Source organism: Ailuropoda melanoleuca, chromosome 8 (assembly GCF_002007445.2).
Source record: "Ailuropoda melanoleuca isolate Jingjing chromosome 8, ASM200744v2, whole genome shotgun sequence".
NCBI classification, from domain to species: Eukaryota; Metazoa; Chordata; class Mammalia; order Carnivora; family Ursidae; genus Ailuropoda; species Ailuropoda melanoleuca.
In genome coordinates this window covers 126,955,446-126,972,345 of record NC_048225.1, presented here as the reverse complement: position 1 = coordinate 126,972,345, position 16,900 = coordinate 126,955,446, and the positions used below count along the sequence as shown (strand labels likewise).

General features: G+C 56.1%; 1 protein-coding gene across 1 annotated transcript in view; it reads right to left on the bottom strand.

Moving 5' to 3' along the window:
- Positions 1-13,448, bottom strand: part of ARHGEF11 (Rho guanine nucleotide exchange factor 11) — a 50,723-nt gene extending 37,275 nt beyond the window's left edge. Inside the window, 8 exon segments of the mRNA XM_034667400.1 lie at positions 1,101-1,331; positions 4,795-4,893; positions 5,797-5,885; positions 6,177-6,191; positions 7,328-7,360; positions 11,905-12,012; positions 12,668-12,717; positions 13,378-13,448. The gene's annotated coding sequence lies outside the window, so the exon portion shown is untranslated.
- Between the last annotated feature and the right edge of the window lie 3,452 nt (positions 13,449-16,900).

Genomic DNA, 16,900 nt, shown 5'->3' with positions numbered 1-16,900 from the left:
CCCTTTATTTTTTTAAAGATTTTATTTATCTCACAGAGAGAGAGAGAGCGCATAAGCAGGGGCAGGGGCAGAAGGAGCAGCAGACTCCCCTCTGAGCAGGGAGCCTGACGCAGGGCTTGATCCCAGGACCCTGGGGTCATGATCTGAGCTGAAGGAAGATGCTTCACCAACTGAGCCACCAGGTGCCCCAGTGTCTCCCTTTTAAAGGGCCGGATTCAGAGGTCCTGCTGTGCCTTACTGGAGGCTGTCCCCGGGCTGGAGGCCGCAGTGGCCGTGACCGCTGTATGGTTTCTAATGACTCAGTCCTGGTTTGGTTTACATGCGGAAGCGGAAGCAGCACGAGAGCCGAGGCAAGCTGACGAGTGGCACACAGACTGTGTTTCTGTGAATCTGCCCCAGACGATCATTCAATCTGGAAGCTGCATTCATCTGATCAAAACAAAACTCCCACGAAGCACATAGAGAAGCTTCTAGTCTAAACGGAGCTTCTGTAGCAGGGGTGCATTCCAAGTTGGGTCTCAGTCCGGGGACTCAGGATCACACCCTCGTCTGCAGCCCACTATTTATGGAAGAACACCTGCGAGGAGCTCCAAACGCTCTAGGCTGTGTCTGGAAACCAAGGGTGGGAAAGAGCTGTCTGGCCTGCAAGTCTGAGACACGTGGTGATTTCGAAAAAAGAGCAAAGTCTCCGGAGTAAAGGAACCAGCGACGTTCTCTGACTTCACTGAGCATGAAGATCCCTGGGGGAATTTGTTCAAAGGCACGTCCCCTTGGCCCCCTTTCGAGAGAGTGATTCAGTGCTTCTGGGTGTGGGCCGGGGACGAGGACGGCAGCCACCCTGGGGACCGGGAGACTCTGATGTCGGCACAGACCACAGTCTGAGAAACAGTGAGCTAGAGAAGCCTCACATCAGGGAAAGACAGTAACCACCACCTCGTTACTCCTGTGATGTCAGTGCTGACGAAAATGTCATCTCTTCATGTCTCCTCCCCCAAACACACAACACGCATGCAGACAGACACATACACACGCAGGCACACACAGAGAGACACAGACACACAGAGAGACACACAGAGACAGACACAGACACACACACACACCCTTTCCAAACTCAGGTTGCACCAGCGAGCCACCTTTCTGCTGTCTGATCTCGGGTCTGACCGTGCTCAGGACTCCGGGCTGTGCGAGCTGCACCCGAGGCGACCGCAGAGGCAAAGACGGCAGCCGTGCTCCTACCAGCGCCGTCTCCCCAGTCCAGGGACAGAGAGAATGAGGGAAGCGGAGAATAGAAGCATCTTTTCGGAGCGTCACCCTCAGACAGGAAGACAAGCCTGCCACAGACCCAAGGGAATTCAAACATACAAGCTGCAACTACTTACATCCTTGCGTGACCCACACAATTCATTTTGGTCATAAATTTTAAATTCTTTCACCTTTCCAGTACACAAATCCCAAATATTTCTCCAAAACTACCTAAAATATATTTTTCTTCCCATTTTGCCGTGTATTTACTGTGAAACGCTAGCCTGCTCCCGATCTCCTTCCTCGTGCAGGCGGACCTCGTTTTACCGCGCTCGGCTGTGTGGCGCCTCGCAGCTGTTGGGTTTTTACAGATGGAAGGTTTGGGGCAACCCCGCGTGGGTGCCAGTGTTCCGACAGCATGTGCTCCCTTCGTATCTCTGTCACAGTCCGGTGATCCTCACAGCATCTAAAACCTTTCCATTATTATATTTTTACGGTGATCTGTGCCGAGTGATGGCTGATGGTACGAGCGTCACCGTCTGGGGGCATCGCAGGCGGCACCATGTCACACGGCAGACTTAACCAACGTGTGTGTGGCGACGGTGTTGACACTGGGCCAGTTAATCGCCCTACAACGGCCTCGAAGCGTTCAGGTGGAAGGAACAGTCGCACGTCCGAGGCTGGAAACCAGAAGCGAGCAGGGATGAGCTTAGCGAGGACGGCGGGTCCGGAGCTGACGGCCCGAAAGCCTCGGCCTCCGGCGCCCAGCGGTCAGCCGAGTGGTGAACGCAAAGGAAGAGCTGTTGGAGGAAATCAGCAGTGCTGTTCCGCGGACACGCGGGCAGTGAGGAAGCTCACCGGCCTGCTGCCGATGCGGAAAGCGGCTGAGCGGTCTGCACAGAACAGCAAAGCCGCCGCAACATCCCCTTCAGCCGAAGGCTAGTCCGGAGCAAGGCCCGACCTCTCCCGAGGCGGGGGCGGCCGCGCCAGGGGAGCACAGTCCGCCGCGGGCAGGGCTTGGTTTGTGGGGTGTCGGCCAAGAAGCCGTCTCCATAATACAGAAGCGACAGGTGAAGCAGCAGGTTGTGCGGAAGATCTAGCTCGGAGAATTCCTGAAGGTGGAATCTTCCATGTGGACGAAGCAGCCTTCTGCTGGGAGAGGGTGCACGCAGGGCTCCCGTGGCCGGAGAGAAGGCAGTGTCTGGCTCCCAAGCTTCAGAGGACAGGCTGCCTCTCTTGTTAGGGGCCAGTGCAGCTGGGACTGGAAGCTGAAGCCGATGCTCGCTGACCGTTCGGAAAATCCCAGGGCCCTTCGGGATGACGCCGAGTCTTCTCTGCCGTGCTCTCGCAATGGCCGACAAAGCCTGGATGACGGCACGTCTGTTCGCGGCAGGGTTTACCCAACGTCTGAAGTCTGCCGTTGAGACCTGCTCAGAAAACAGATCCCTTTCAAAATGCCCCTGATGGGGGCCCCTGGCTGCTCAGTCGGTATAGCAGGCGACTCTTGACCTCAGTGTCATGAGTTCAAGCCCCAAGTTGGGCGTGGAGCCTACTTAAAAAAAAATCACCTGGCCACCCCCAAGCTCTGACGGGGCGGATAATGAGATGAGTGTTGTTTTCATGCCCCCGACACAACACCCGCTCTGCAGCTCGAGCATCAATGAGTTATTTTGATTTTCAAGTCTTTTTTTTTTTTTTTTAATATTTTAATTACTTACTTCTCAGAGAGAGCGCACTAGAGCACAGCAGGCAGAGGGAGAAGCAGGCTCCTTGCTGAGCAGGGAGCCTGACACGGGGATCGATCCCAGGACCCCGGGATCATGATCTGAGCCGAAGGCAGATGCTTAACCGACTGAGCCACCCAGGAGCCCCGACTTTCAAGTCTTATTATTTGAGAAATACATTTTTTGTGAGGCCACGGCTGCCATAGATGATTCTGCTGATGGACCTGGGCAGTCACTGAAAACCTTCTGGAAATGATTTGTCATTCTTGAGGTCATTGAGAACACGGATAGTTTGTGGGAAGAGGTCTAAATATCAGTCCTCACAAGGGTTTGGAGACGCTGACTGCAGCCCACATGGAGGACCGCGAGGGGCTCCGGACTTTGCTGGAGGACGCTGCTGCAGATGTGGCAACAGCAGGAGAACCAGAACCATACGGGGGGCGTGAAGCCGGGACGGAGTGGCTGCGATCTCGGGGTGAAATCTGAACGCACAAGGACCTCTCCCTCCAGAGGAGCCAAGAATGTGCTTTCCCCACAGGCAGCTCCTCCTGGGGAGGGTGCTGTGAAGACGGCTGCGATGACCACGAAGGATTTAGGGTAAACCCAGTTGATCATGCACAGGCGGGGTGGGAGAGACAGGCTCCAATTCCGGAAGTGCTCCTGGGCGTGCAGTGCTATTGCACCTCACGCACGCTGCAGGGAGATCGTTCACGGAAGGAGGGGTCCACTGCTGCAGCAAACGTCACCGTCTGACATTAGGAACGTGCCGCGGCCACCCCCGGCTTCAGCAGTTACCAACACGGTGGCAAGACCTCCGCCAGCACAAAGGCTATGACTGGCTGATTAGCGAGAAGGGACTTGTCCTGAAGGCACACGTATCGTGTCTTGGAACTAGTGCTCCTGCACACGGCAAAACAAAGCGTAGCATACACGTAACCTCCATGCACCGGGAAACCAGAACACCCAGGTGACGTGCTTTACTGCGGCAGTGGTCGGGGACCGAGCCTCTGTGTCTCTACCACGAGCCCGTGTTTTCGAGCCCGTGGCGCTCTGCGTGTCACCAGCCCAACCCCACCTGCCACGTGGAAGTTCACTCTTTTTCGGGACACGTGCTTCACGCGCTTCCGCACTCCTTCCTTCCTGCCAGCGTCAGCCGCGGTCACTTACCAGCATGGCCCGCCGCCTGGCGGTGACGGGGCTCTAAAGCACGGCGGCTCTTCCACTAGGAAGTGGGGGCTGGACGAACCTGTGTATAGGTCCTCCCGCTCCGCTCCCTTCCCACCCAATTCCATTCCTGCCGGTGTGTTTTCATTCCCACCTTCCAGATTATTCCCGAAATCCTCTCTTCCAGGGAGGCTTCAGCCTCACACTGCCCGAACACTGATCTCCTGAAGCCACCTCCTCCCTGCCATCCCACACTCATCACGTTGCCTTTGGTCATTCACGATGGATCCGCGACGCAGGCGACAGCTGCGGCCGGCATGCCATCCCAAACTGGAAAGTGCCGAAGGGAATTGTGGAGAAGGGGTTCTCAGACTCCGCCACAGAGTCTTCTGACCCAGTGCGGGGGGCCCCCTGGGGCAGCAGGTGGGCATCTACCTGACATCCCGAGGGCCACGCTGCTGTCCCTACCCTTCCCAGTAGGGAAGCAAGAAGGAAGTGTGAGCCCTAGAATTCTGTCCAGGTGTGGCGCTCTGGGGACCAGGTCTAGAACCAGGCATTCATGCCCCAAACCCGCCACGCCTGTGGAGAAAGCACGTGCACGCTGCCCAGCTCCCGTGGCTGCACCCACGTGGCCGGTGCGTACAGACGGGCAGGCAACACTCACCAGGCCGCACAGACTGCACCAGAACGATACGGTCCCCACTGACCGTGAAGCCAAAGCCATGCTGGTCCTTCTGGATGATGACACAGCGCTGAACAAGGCCTGACAAGAGGTGACAAAGGAAGACGGGATAAGGGAGGTGCAGTCGCAGGAAGGTTGGCGCGGACAAGCCAAGAACGACCCAGGAAGGCCCCAGTGCTTCCTCCTCCAGAGAAAGCCTTTCCACACCCACCGGATTCCCCAGACTCTTCCTGTCCAAAGACTATGCTCGCGAGCGACAAAACCCCGTCACCGACTTTGTGTTCCACCGGAGGAAGGACCCTCCTCCGAGCACTGAGCTGTCTCTCTTGCATGCATGTGCCTTTTTGGGTTTGGCTGGGTAAGGCTGGCCACAGAAGGGGCAGGACTGCGTCCCCGCTGAAGACGGGAGTGACAGAAGCAGTCCTGTGACTGAAGCCCAAGTGAGGCCGAAGTTTTCCATTAAATGAAGCCCAACGGGCGCAGCAGGTGGGTGGCTCCCATGGGGCGACCCACGGCTGGCCCCTGCAGCAGCCAGGGAAGGGTGCGTGGAAAGAGAAAACGCTTTCTTTTCACACGTACGTCCGTGCACAGAATGTAGAGGAAAGGAAAGAAGGCTGTAACCGTCAGCCGTCCCCCCATCCCTGTGGGTGAGGACCAGACGTCAGATGCGCCTGCCGATGTGTGGCCCCTCCTGGGATGAACAGAGCGTGAGTTCTGGAGCTAGAACCCAACAGGGTTCAGGCCCTGCCTCTGTCCCCTTTGAGCTTGCGCACTTGGGCCAGTTTCTGAACCCTCTGTGCCTCAGCGTCCTCACCTGTAAAGCAGGAGAACATCTACTTTCTAAACCTCATGACAGGACCAATGAGCTAATTTATATAAACCATGGAACGTAAGACCTAGCACATGTTGAGTTCAATATAAAGGCTAAGATCTGTCTGTGTGGGTGTTCACGTCTGTGTGTAAGTGTTAATGCCCCAAGTTTACCTGCTGTCTCGGAGGTGTCGGAGGGCTGGCGGAGGTGGGATGGGGACCTGTGTTCAGGCGCCGGATCTCCCAAAGACAGGCCACTTAACCTGGAGGTAAGGAAAGCAGACTGGTGAGTTGGACAGGGAGGGGGCAGCCTTAGGGTCTGTTAGAAGGGGCCCCGAGTCTTGGGTAAAGAGAGGCCAACCCTCTCACTGTGACCCGCTAAACCTGGTGGGAGATTAGCCAGGTCTACACCGCTGGCTACACCACCTATTTGGAATCCTGGGCTGGCAGGGCAGGCATGGCCAAAGATACCCAGAAGGCGTGAAGGGCAAGAGCCCTCCCTGGAGTCAGGAGAGAGAGAGAGAGACAACGCAAGGACGGGTGTTGGGTCTTACCAGGCTGCAATGGGGCTGATGGAACAGAACGAAGCAGCAGAGAAAATGAATGCAAGAAAAAGACAGGAAAAACAAAAAGCTAGTTAGTTTTAGGCGGTGATTTGCAAAGGAAAGGGAAACTGGAGAGCAAGCAAGACTGTGGAGGCAAAACCACATGGAGACCCGCGTGCACCCAGCAGAGGACAGTGGTGGGTGCGGCAGACAGCTGCCCCCTCGGGCTTCGTCTTTTCGTCCCCCTCCAAACTGGCGTCTCCAGGAGGGTAACTGGGCATTTGATACTAACCTGTTGGGTAACTAGTATACACTTCTCTAGAAAGGAGGGGCAGAGCAACGGCCCGAGCCTCTGGACACGCCACTTATCCTGTGAGCTACGGGAGGGTCTGGCCTGTCTGGTGGTAGTACTCCAGCCCACATGTACCCCCTGCCGGCAGCCAGCCTAAGGTACCTTGCTTAGCAACTGTTAAGACCCTAAAACTTCAAGGTACCCCAGATTACCAAACGAGATTTACCACCCGATCTTGTCTTGAACGGGATCCAAGTTCGATCACTGCCATGCCTCCCCTTTTCGGAAGAGCACACCTGCTGCCCCTGTGAGGGGGTCTCCCAGGCACGTCTACAGCAAGTGACCAGGCAGAGGGTTATTCATGGAGGCACTGCGTGCAGTGGCAAAGCATGGACTCAATGTAACTGTTCCCACGGGCGGCCGGGTCAGCAAACCGCAGCGTGACAGCAGGGCGCTCAGCCGCGGGGGAGGGGGAGGCTCTGAGTGCAAAGCAACAGCCTCTAGGATGTGTCGTGGAGTGGAGAGAGCAAGGGGCAGAATTATGTGCACAGGAAAACGTGAGCACCACAGCAGAGAAGGGAATTATTTGTTTCTGTGTGTTGACATACTTGTTTGCATGTGCACAGAATGCCTGAAACACCTCTGGGAGGAAACGAAACCCCCACCCTGGCTGCCCGAGGCCGGCTGGGTGCCCTGGGTGCAGGGCTGGAGCTGTGAGCTTTTCACCACATTCTTAAATGTACCTTTACATTCTCAGTCACCTGAAGGTACTGTCTCTTCAAGTAATACATACAACACAACATAAACAAATCACTTTTAAAGTTAAAAGAGGGGGTCTTCCCCCCCTCTACCCTGGCGCCCCTCTTACCTGGACAGGTGAGACTGCTTTTTACTGGCTGAGCTTTGGATCAGAGAGAGGACACCAAGGAAGAAGAGAGTGCGGGGCCCAGGAGAGAGTGACGCAGGAAAGGAGGAAGAAAAACAAAGAACAAAACAAGACATAAACCAGACAAGACACTGGAGCAGTTGGTTCAAGAAAAGCCACAGCTGAGCTCAGAAGGGCCCGGGAGTGGGAATCCGCCACAGCGCAGCGGATGCATCTTGCAAAAATGCAATCTACCCGTGTCATCTTGCTGCCTGGAACCTCGCAGAGCCTCCCTGTGGTCCTCGGGGCAGCTGCCATGGCCATGGCATGGAGCGGGGAGTCCTGCTGGCTCTCCCACAGCCCCCGGGACCCACTGGCCCACAGCAGCACGGGCGCGCAGTGGGACCGCCTCCTCCCTTGACTGCGGGGCTGCCCAGAGGCGGCTGTGGGCCCACGAAGGCGGGACTTGGGCGGCGCTCCATCTCATCGTTGGTCTGTCTACGGTCCCTTCACCTGCTCGGGTTTCTGGCTCCTGCCTTTGCCCATCACTGGGCCTGTTCCCTACATGTCCTTCCTACTCCACGGCCCGTTACCGCATCTGGAAGCCAGACACGAGGGCGCACTGCCAACAGCTCCAACTTCCGGCTGTCTTCAGATGACCCGACCCCTCCACCCATGCCATGGCGGGCACTCCGCGGAGCTCAGCATCAATGTTCTAGAACGTGCGGACGGTGACTGCACTCCCTGTGGTGACCGTCCTGCAACGACGTAGGTCCAGTCATCGTCGTGCTGCAGTCTGTGTGTCACAGCTCCGTGACACTGAAAATGGTGCCCTAGCATCCAGACCCGTGCTATCCGACAGAGGAGCCACAGAGAGCTATTCAAATTTGCATTTGAAATAAAATTTGAGATTCAGTTTCTCAGCTGCACGAGCCACGTTTCAAGGTCTTCATAGCTACGTGTGGCTGGTGGTCACCAAGGCCCTGGACCATGCGCGTCGCTGCAGAAAGTTCTACCGGACAGCGCTGCTCCACACACCGTGTGAGGCACTGAGGCGCAAACATGGGGGGCGGTCACCGCAGTGAGTGGATGGGGTGAGCACAGAGAACGTCCCCACAGACCCGGGGGCCACGGCTCCCCCCGGCCCCCCCGGAGCATTCTCAGAATGGATCTCACGTGAAAGGTCTTTTATTCCAGCTGCTCATCTGCTTTGTTCAGATCCACGTACCCCACCACTGGGCAGCCGCACACAGGCGTGGGCTCCTCTTCCTCGCCACCTCAGGGGAAAGCCCGTCTCATCCTGGGACCGCTCGGGCCGCCTTCTGGCCTCCGCTGGCCTCCGCGGCCCACTGGCCTCCCGGGCCCGTATCAAAGCCGGAGGGATGGCAACTCCCAGGCTGCTCTGCACGCGGGCTGGTGGAGCGCTGGTCCGCGTCATCGAAGGCCCACGAGGCTGTGCAGGGCGTCAGGGACGTGGATGAGAATCACTCCAGCAACAGAGGCGAACATGTTTTTCTCTGAGAGCTTCACGGAGGAAAACCCACCACAGAAGTGGAGGAAGACTTGCCGGCAGCAGCAGCTCCGCGAGATGGAAACAACCTGTGGGCTGCTGGGTCCGCTGGGCTTTGAGCCCGAGCAGACACTCTTACGGAGACCACGGGAAAATCAGAGAGATGAGGGAAGAGGGAGAGGAGGGGAGACCGTAGTCTGGCATGAAATAGGGGCCATCACAGAAGAGAGGAGTTTGACGCGGGCTCCCCTCTTCCGGGTGACATTCCCTCGGAAATGCGGCAGCAGTGGTTGGATTCCAATCGGCCTACACCTGATGGGTGTGGGGAAGGCCCAGGAGAATGCAGACTCTCCCTCCAAACTTGGGGCTCGCTAAATGTCAGCCATGAGACAGACGACAGCCGGCCCAGCTTCTCAGTAAGCCCCGTGCCACGGAGCCACCATCAGATACGCCAAAGTCCCTTGCCTTGCACCACCATGGCCAGCGTGGCTTCCAGCCATGGGCCTGGATGACAGCAACAGCCCCGTTTCCGCTCCACTGTGCGGGCTGGCCTTCCCCAGCAAAGCCTTCCCTGGTTCCCCAATTGGGACCCGTCATCCCACCCCACTCCCCAACGCCCCGGTGCGCATGCCGTCCCCTGGCACTGGACGCCGAGACCTGTCACCAGGTCGCTCCAACACTGTACCTGCCCTGTTGTCCTTGCTCCGCTGGACCCTGTGCCCTCTCTAATGCTGCTGCTGGCCGACACCCTCTCCCCCTGCTTCTCAAGGCTCTGGTCAAGTGGCAGCGACCCCACCACGCTTTCCCTGGCCACGGCAGCCCACATTTCCTTTACCCCAAGATTATTCTGAAAAATGTCAAATCCACATTAACATTGAGGGAGCGGCATGACGAACACCTACAGTGCCTCATCTAGACCCCCAATTAACGTTCCGCACTTGCTTTGTTTTTCTATGACTATACGTTTTTTTTTTCCATTTCAAAGCTGGAAGACAGCATGGTACTTCATCCCTGAATATGTCAGCATAGATCCCCCAGGACCTTCGGGCTTCTATACAACCAGTGACGTCAGCACACCCAGGAGTTCACCTTTGACACAGAAAGATGACCTCATCCGTGTCCCCACTCCGCCCCCCCCACCGTATCGCTCTTCTACACGGCTGTGCCCCCACAGCCTCGCACCACGGTCCCACGTGGATGGCAGGTCGCATTTACTCGGTCTCCTTGATGTTCATCTGATCCAAAACCCCTGCCCACACCGGTCTCTCTGGACACCGGCGTGCTGAAGAGCTCAGGCAGTCGTCTTCGTGGATGGCCTGCAGAGGACGTGTCTGTCTCCAACGATTAGATTCACGTTAAGCCTCTGAAGAGTATTACATAAGCGATGCTCACTCTGGTTCCACTAGGTCTGACTACTCCTGGGAGCTCGCAGCGGTACCAGCAGATCTCCCGTTTGAATGAGTGGGCGATCTGGGGTGATATCTGAGCCGGAGGACCACCCTGTTTTCCAGGAGCCCCACACCCAGCCACCGCACCATCCACGGACGTCTGTGCCTGACGCACCAGCTGCACTGGCGGCTGCAGACAGACGGTCTGCTCGTTCTGTCGTTCCTTCTACCTCTACCAGCACGCAGTCTCTTGTAGAGAAGGCCGTCTTAGCCCTCTTCTGGAGTGGTGCCGTGAATGCGTGAATTTTTTCTCCCATGCAATGCATTATAGTCCACTATCATCATGATTCTTTTTTTTAAACGTGATTGTTTTGTTTTTTAAGTTCATTTTTTTAGAAATCTCCACGCCTAACATGGGGCTCGAACTCAAGACCCTGATATATCAAGAGTTGCACACTCCATTGACTGAGCTGGCCAGGCACCCCTGTAATCATCACTTAAAAAAAAAAAAAAGATTTTACTTATTTATTTGATGGAGAGAGAGAGCACGAGCAGGCGGAGCAGGAGAGGGAGAAACAGGATCCCTGCTGAGCAGAGGACATGAGACTCGATCCCAGGACCCTGGGATCATGACCTGATATGAAGGCAGATGCTTCACCGACTGAGCCACCCAGGGGCCCCTCATCATTTTTTAAAACTGTTGGAGGTGCCGCATTTGGCTGCTGGGAGCTCCTGTTCCTTTCAAGTGTCACCATCTGTCTTGGAGCACATCCTTGCCTTCTGGATAACTAGATGCTCCCGGCTCACCTCGCACCTGCCCTGAGCCAGACCTGCAATGGAACATTCCTGTAGGGAGCCCTGGTTACTTTCAGCGGGACACGTATGTAGACAGGGTCTGTGTGCTGGGTGCTCCCTGCAGCCGAGCTGTTGCTCCTCCAGCCCCTTTGGTGGGTGGGGACATTTGTGCAGGAACGGTGGGTTCACACGGAAATCTCCAGTGTGACTGCAGCACGACAGGGTCCCTTCTTGTCTTCCCCAATTCCGTTACTTTAGCTTCTCTCCCCCATCGTGAGAACCAGGTTTCCACACCAAACGCGTTTACTCGTTTGCCTGCTGCAGGATTCACGCCGGATGGTGGCGGAAACATGGCACAGACTCACGAAGTGGGAGTCTCCCTGCAGTTTCTTCTGTCCCCAGACTGCGTCCACCGCGGGGGCACGTTCCATGCGTGGGGCTGACTTCGTGCCATCCATCTGCAACGCATGCAGGATTCTTTTCAGATTTGCACTTAATTTGGGGGTTTGCTTTTCTCATTTCTCTAATTTCATTTTTTGAACTTGCTAAGCATTTATGCAGTTGAAAATTCAAAATGAAACTTTAAGACAAGTACATTCAGAAGTATCCCTATCCCATGCTCCCACTCCTCTACGGAAACATTTTCATTGTCTTCGGCTTCCTTTCTGGGTTTCTTCCTGGGAAGTTAAGCAAAGATGCAGCAATAGTCTCATTTTCCCTTCTTGCTTACACAACAGGTACATATCTCACACATTCACACTTTGTCTTTCTCATTTAACCTATCCTCAAAGTGACTCCATATCAGGCCGCAGAAACCTGCCATTTCCTTGTCCTTTCGCTGGGCCCACACCCTGTACTGACGTCCCTCCCACTCCACTCCCTGTCACCTGCTAGAGGGCAAAGGTCGCAGTACTTTCTGGCAGGCTCTCCTACAGGACCAGGCACCGAAGAGCCACTTTGCAAATACAGGCGGAAGCTGCCCTCCTCGTCGGAGCCTGTAGGGTGCGCGATAAAGCAGGGAAACCTCTGGTGACCTTCCAAGAGCAAAGTCGAAACTGCTCACATATCCCTTCCGTTGACCTACGGGTGTGTGTGTGTGTGTATTTTTAAAAAATTAGTGAAAAATTGAAGATCGGGCAATTTCACATGAACAAGATAACAGGTTTCTGGTTTCTCAGAAACGGGTGTAGTTCTGGCACCACCGTGAGTCTAGTCTTACTCGGCGGCCGTCGGCTGATGGGACCTCCTGCCCTCCCCAGCCTTACTCCATCCTACCGGCAATGGGGAGCTGAGGAGCAGCCTAGAACGTCCCTGTTCCGTGGTACCAGTTACTAAGTTCTTCCCACCTCTAGGCAGGGCTGAACACCTGACATACAGCATCCATGTAATCACCACGAAGCCTGGCCATGGAGGTAGCTCCTCCTATATTCAGAGCGAACACGGGGTTAAGTACGTGGAGTAGGATATACCTGACTTCAAGGTCTGTGCCCCTGAATGAAAAGTTATCTGACCTGTGGCCCCAGGAAGAGCTAACAGGTGTTTATTGGACCATTCCCCTTATTTTCTTTTCCACACACATGCATACACGTACACAGAACACATGCACATGGGACAACACACACGGCTTACACGCACACACGTGATACATACACGACACATGCCAGTGCATGGGATGCATAGAATACACACGTCCTGTATGTCTGGAAAGACAACACGATAAATACACAGAGATTAGATCGCACACCATTATGTGGGCTGACCAAGGTCTCCTGCGTCTGGGCAGTCACATTCCCAGGCCCCTCCCCGAAGCCAGAAGCAGCAGTAAACCAGGAAAGAGCTACCAGGCCAGGACCTTCGTTCTAGATAAAGTGCACACTTGCTGAACCCTGACCTGGTCTTACTGGTCTGGTTTCCTTATCTTCCAGGGTGGAGGAGCTCTAAGCAGCCTCCCAGCACTCTAACTGCCCCTGGAGTCCGCGTCTGGGTGGAATGTTCCCTACGGTGAGAAGCTGGCAAGTGCTCCCAGGCCCTGCAGTGAAGGGAAGAGACACAAACACCCCCGCGAGTTCTTGTCCTTGAACACGCTGGGACACAAGGGGCACAGATCGCACACAAACAGTGTGGTCACAACCAGGTGCAAAGCTAACACTTGGAAGGGCGCTGTAAAAAAGGGCTGGGTTTCGAATCAAGGACATTCAGGAGCTAATCCCAGGTCTGTCTCAAACTCACACAGGCCCTTGGCCACCACCCGCTTGACTTCCGTGGGTAGGGGTCCCGTCATCTGTAAACCAGGGGGCGGCCAGAGAAGGCTCCCGCCTCAGCCAGGTCACGTGCTGGCTGGAGAGCGGCGTGGGACTCACCGAAGCTGGGACCCGCTTCAGAGGCTCTGTGGTGTGGAATCCACCTCCGCTTCGGCAAGCAGCCCGGATGACACTCGCTTAGGGAACCATCACTGTGTGGAGCCCTCAACACAGTCCCTTATTCTCTGGATCATCATCAGGGTCCCCCGTGGACCTCAGCCCTCCAGGTCAAGGTCACTGGCCATGCCCAGGGCAGTATCCAGGGCATGCAGGGGCACCTGGGCCACATGCCATGTACTTCTGCTGTGGGGCTGTGCACACCCCTCCTTTTGAAGCCAGTATGAGGGTCACAGGGGCCTCGTTCATCAGCTTCCCTGACTGTGTGAAGTCCTGTGCAAATCCTCTCAAGGGCCACACTGGGTGACCAACGCTCACCGTGACAGAGGTGAGGGCCACAGAACGGTGAGTAGACAAGAGATGGAGAAGTGAGGACGAGCCCGGCATGTTCAGTCCTGCCTGCTTCCAAGCAGCTCTCCGAGGGCCGTGCCAGCCCGTGTGCACAGCGGTGTGTGCAGGGAGGCAGAGCCCCGGCCCACACAGTACGGCTAGGAAAACACACTTCTGGGGTGAAATGGGGCTCAAGCTCAGCCTTCTCCTGGCCGTCACCCCACTGAGATGCCCCAGGTTCTCAACGACAAATGTGGAAAATATCACTTTCCTCCAAGGGCGCCTGGGAGTGCCAAGTCACCCCCACCAAAACCCCGAAGCCAACCTGTCCAATCGGAAATCCACCTCCCAGCCCAAGCCTAGCCCTGTTCCTGAGCAAATGTTTCCTCCCGCGGTGAATGCCGGAGCCCAAGAGTTACCTCTGACACCCGTGCAAATCAAATCGACGCCAAGTCCTACTGCCATTACCCTCCGCTAGGTCTGGACCCCACCAGCCTCTGCCCCTCCCCGCCCCTCCCCCAGGACGACCCCCATCTCCCATCCACGCAGCTTCCCCTCCCCAGAATCCACCCATTCAAACCAGAATGCACCCAGAAGTGCTTTCCCATCATCCAAATCCTAGCCCAGCCTCGCAGGTCCCCCAGCGGGTACCCTTACCCCTCCTCCCTGCACCGCAATCCCAGCAGCCCACCCCTCCGTGAGGCCCACACGCTCACTCGCCAGGGTCAGCACAAACGCCTCTCCCTCAGCAAGGCCTTCGTGACACCCTGCGGGTCTCCCCTGAAGTCTTCCCCGTAGTGCTCGCTCAGAGCTGACTAGTCATTTGGTGCTTTTGGGGATTGTTTCGTGTCAACTTTCCCCGTTTACCGATAAGCTTCCTTGTCTCTTGTTCTCTAGAACACAGAGCAGCTCCGGAAGACAGCATACATTCAAGAAACAGAAGTTGAACCATCTATGCCAAGGAACTCCACGGACATCCAAATACCATAAGCACACACGTGTCATCAAGAGAGCGTCTGAGTGACCTCCACAGTGCACACAAGTTAGGACGAAACTCACAGCTTCCTGGGGTTAACGAAGGCTGACTGAGGCGGGAAGGTTCTAGGCTCTCCACAGGCAGACGCGGGAGGACCACCAAGCTGGCTGTCAGAACTGTTTAAGCTCCTACAGTCTTCGGTCTCCCAGATTTCTAGAATTCCATTCTGCACACAAAGTACTAAACGAGAAAATGTGTGTTGAAATGTGTTTGTAACAACAAGGTGGGCTGGGGAGAAAGGAGGCCAAAGAAGGAACAGGAGAGACAGCCCACTGAGCGGAGCGCAAGGGCTGAGTTCCAAGGGGCAGCTCAGCGTGGCAAGACGCTGGAGGGGAGGAACAGCGAGAGACAGCAGCTCCAAGGCCATCAGTGCGACCCGGGGCAGAGGGAAGGATCAGACAAGAGAGAACATGAGATAAAGCAGAGAAGACGTGGGTTTCCACACCCGCTCTGCCGTGTGCTAGCCGGAGGCTCTTAGGAAACTCTCTGAAAGGCTGAGTTTCTTCACCTGAACAACGTGGACAGTCCAGCTGCCTGCTCCACCTGTCTCAGGAGCGGCTGTGGGAATTAGATGAGGGGGCACTAGAGGGCTTGGGAAACGCTGAAGCACATGGCCGAGGAGAGGCTGGGGCCCAGGAGCTGCTGAAGGCTTCCTGGGGCTCATGGGATCAGAGCAAGCCTCGGTAAGCACAGGTCTGACGGTAGAGGCCAGAGCGGGCTGGAAGGGGAGAAGCTGGAGGCCCGAAGAGCAGGCGGGGAGGGGCTGACGTGCACCTGAGTGCAAGCACTGCTGTGGAATAAACCGGAAAGGGCAGGTGGGAGAGAGGCCCGGGGGGTGGGCTGCACGACTGGCCCCCACGCTGTCCACAGGGGAGTCAGGAGCCACTGGGGCCACCGCAGGGCACCACCAACGTGCTAGTTTGAAGTGAGAGACTCGGTATAAAATACCCACGAGGCTTCAGAGACTTAGTACAAAAAAATGGAAGAACGTAAAATATCGATATTTTCAATATTGATTACATGCCAAGATAGCAATATTTTGAGTAGACTGAGTTAAATGAAATATATCCCTGAAATTCATTTCTCCTGTTCCTTACTTCTTTTCACTTTGGAAGATCTTAAGTAGTCTCTACACCCAACATGGGGCTTGAACCCACAATCCCGAGATGGAGTTGCATGCTCCCAACTCAGCCAGCCGGGTGCCCCTCTCCTTGCTACTTTTAATGTGAAACGGGTATCGAGGAACAGGGTGGTCAGGTGTGGAGCTGGACGGGGTACGTCTGCATTGTGGCTCTGGCTCTGGCCCCAACACCTGTGGGGCTTAGGGAGAATGACTCCCTTGCCAAAACCCCCGGTGTTCTCATCCACGAAGCTGGAACATTAGCCACCTGTCCCGCGGGCAGTCGTAAGAGCGGGTGTAACGCGCGCGAAGTATGCGGCGTAATGCCCGGCACGCGGCCAAGCTCGAAAAACGGTTGCCGTTCTTGCCCCGAGGCCCTAAGTCAAACAGCAGGAATGGGCTACCGCCCAAGCAATTCCATGGAGGCTCGCGCACAGAAGATGCGAACGTGGGGTTCTCTCACATCGATGTGACCGGCTCCCAGGCCTGCTCTGGAGCAGACGCCCCGCTGCAGGCTGCAGAGCCCGGTCCCTGGTCCCCGCTCGCGCCCGCCCCCCCACCGCCCCCCCGTCTCTGTGTCTCGGAACGGCCGGAGGAGGCTGGGAGGCGGGTGCCGGAGCTGCCCTTCCGCAGCGTGGCACTGCAGAGAGCAAGACCACAGAGCTTCCAGAGGCCCGCCTGGGTGCGCGGGTTGGAGGTGGGGCAGGCAGCACACACGAGGGAAGCCACGGAAGCTGCCACAGCCGCAGGGAGGGGCGGCACAGGCCGTCTAGACATCTGGGTTCTAGACCAACTCTGCCCCCATCTTTCTGTACACCTTGGAAAAGGAGAAGAAAATTATATGGAATGAGCATGTAATACGTTACAGGCCTTCATTTAATTCTCACAATGACCCGATGAGGTAGACGTTGTTATTTTCCTTGATAGATGAGGAAAACGGGAGTCAGAGAAGCTCCGGAAGTTGCTCAAGGACACACAGC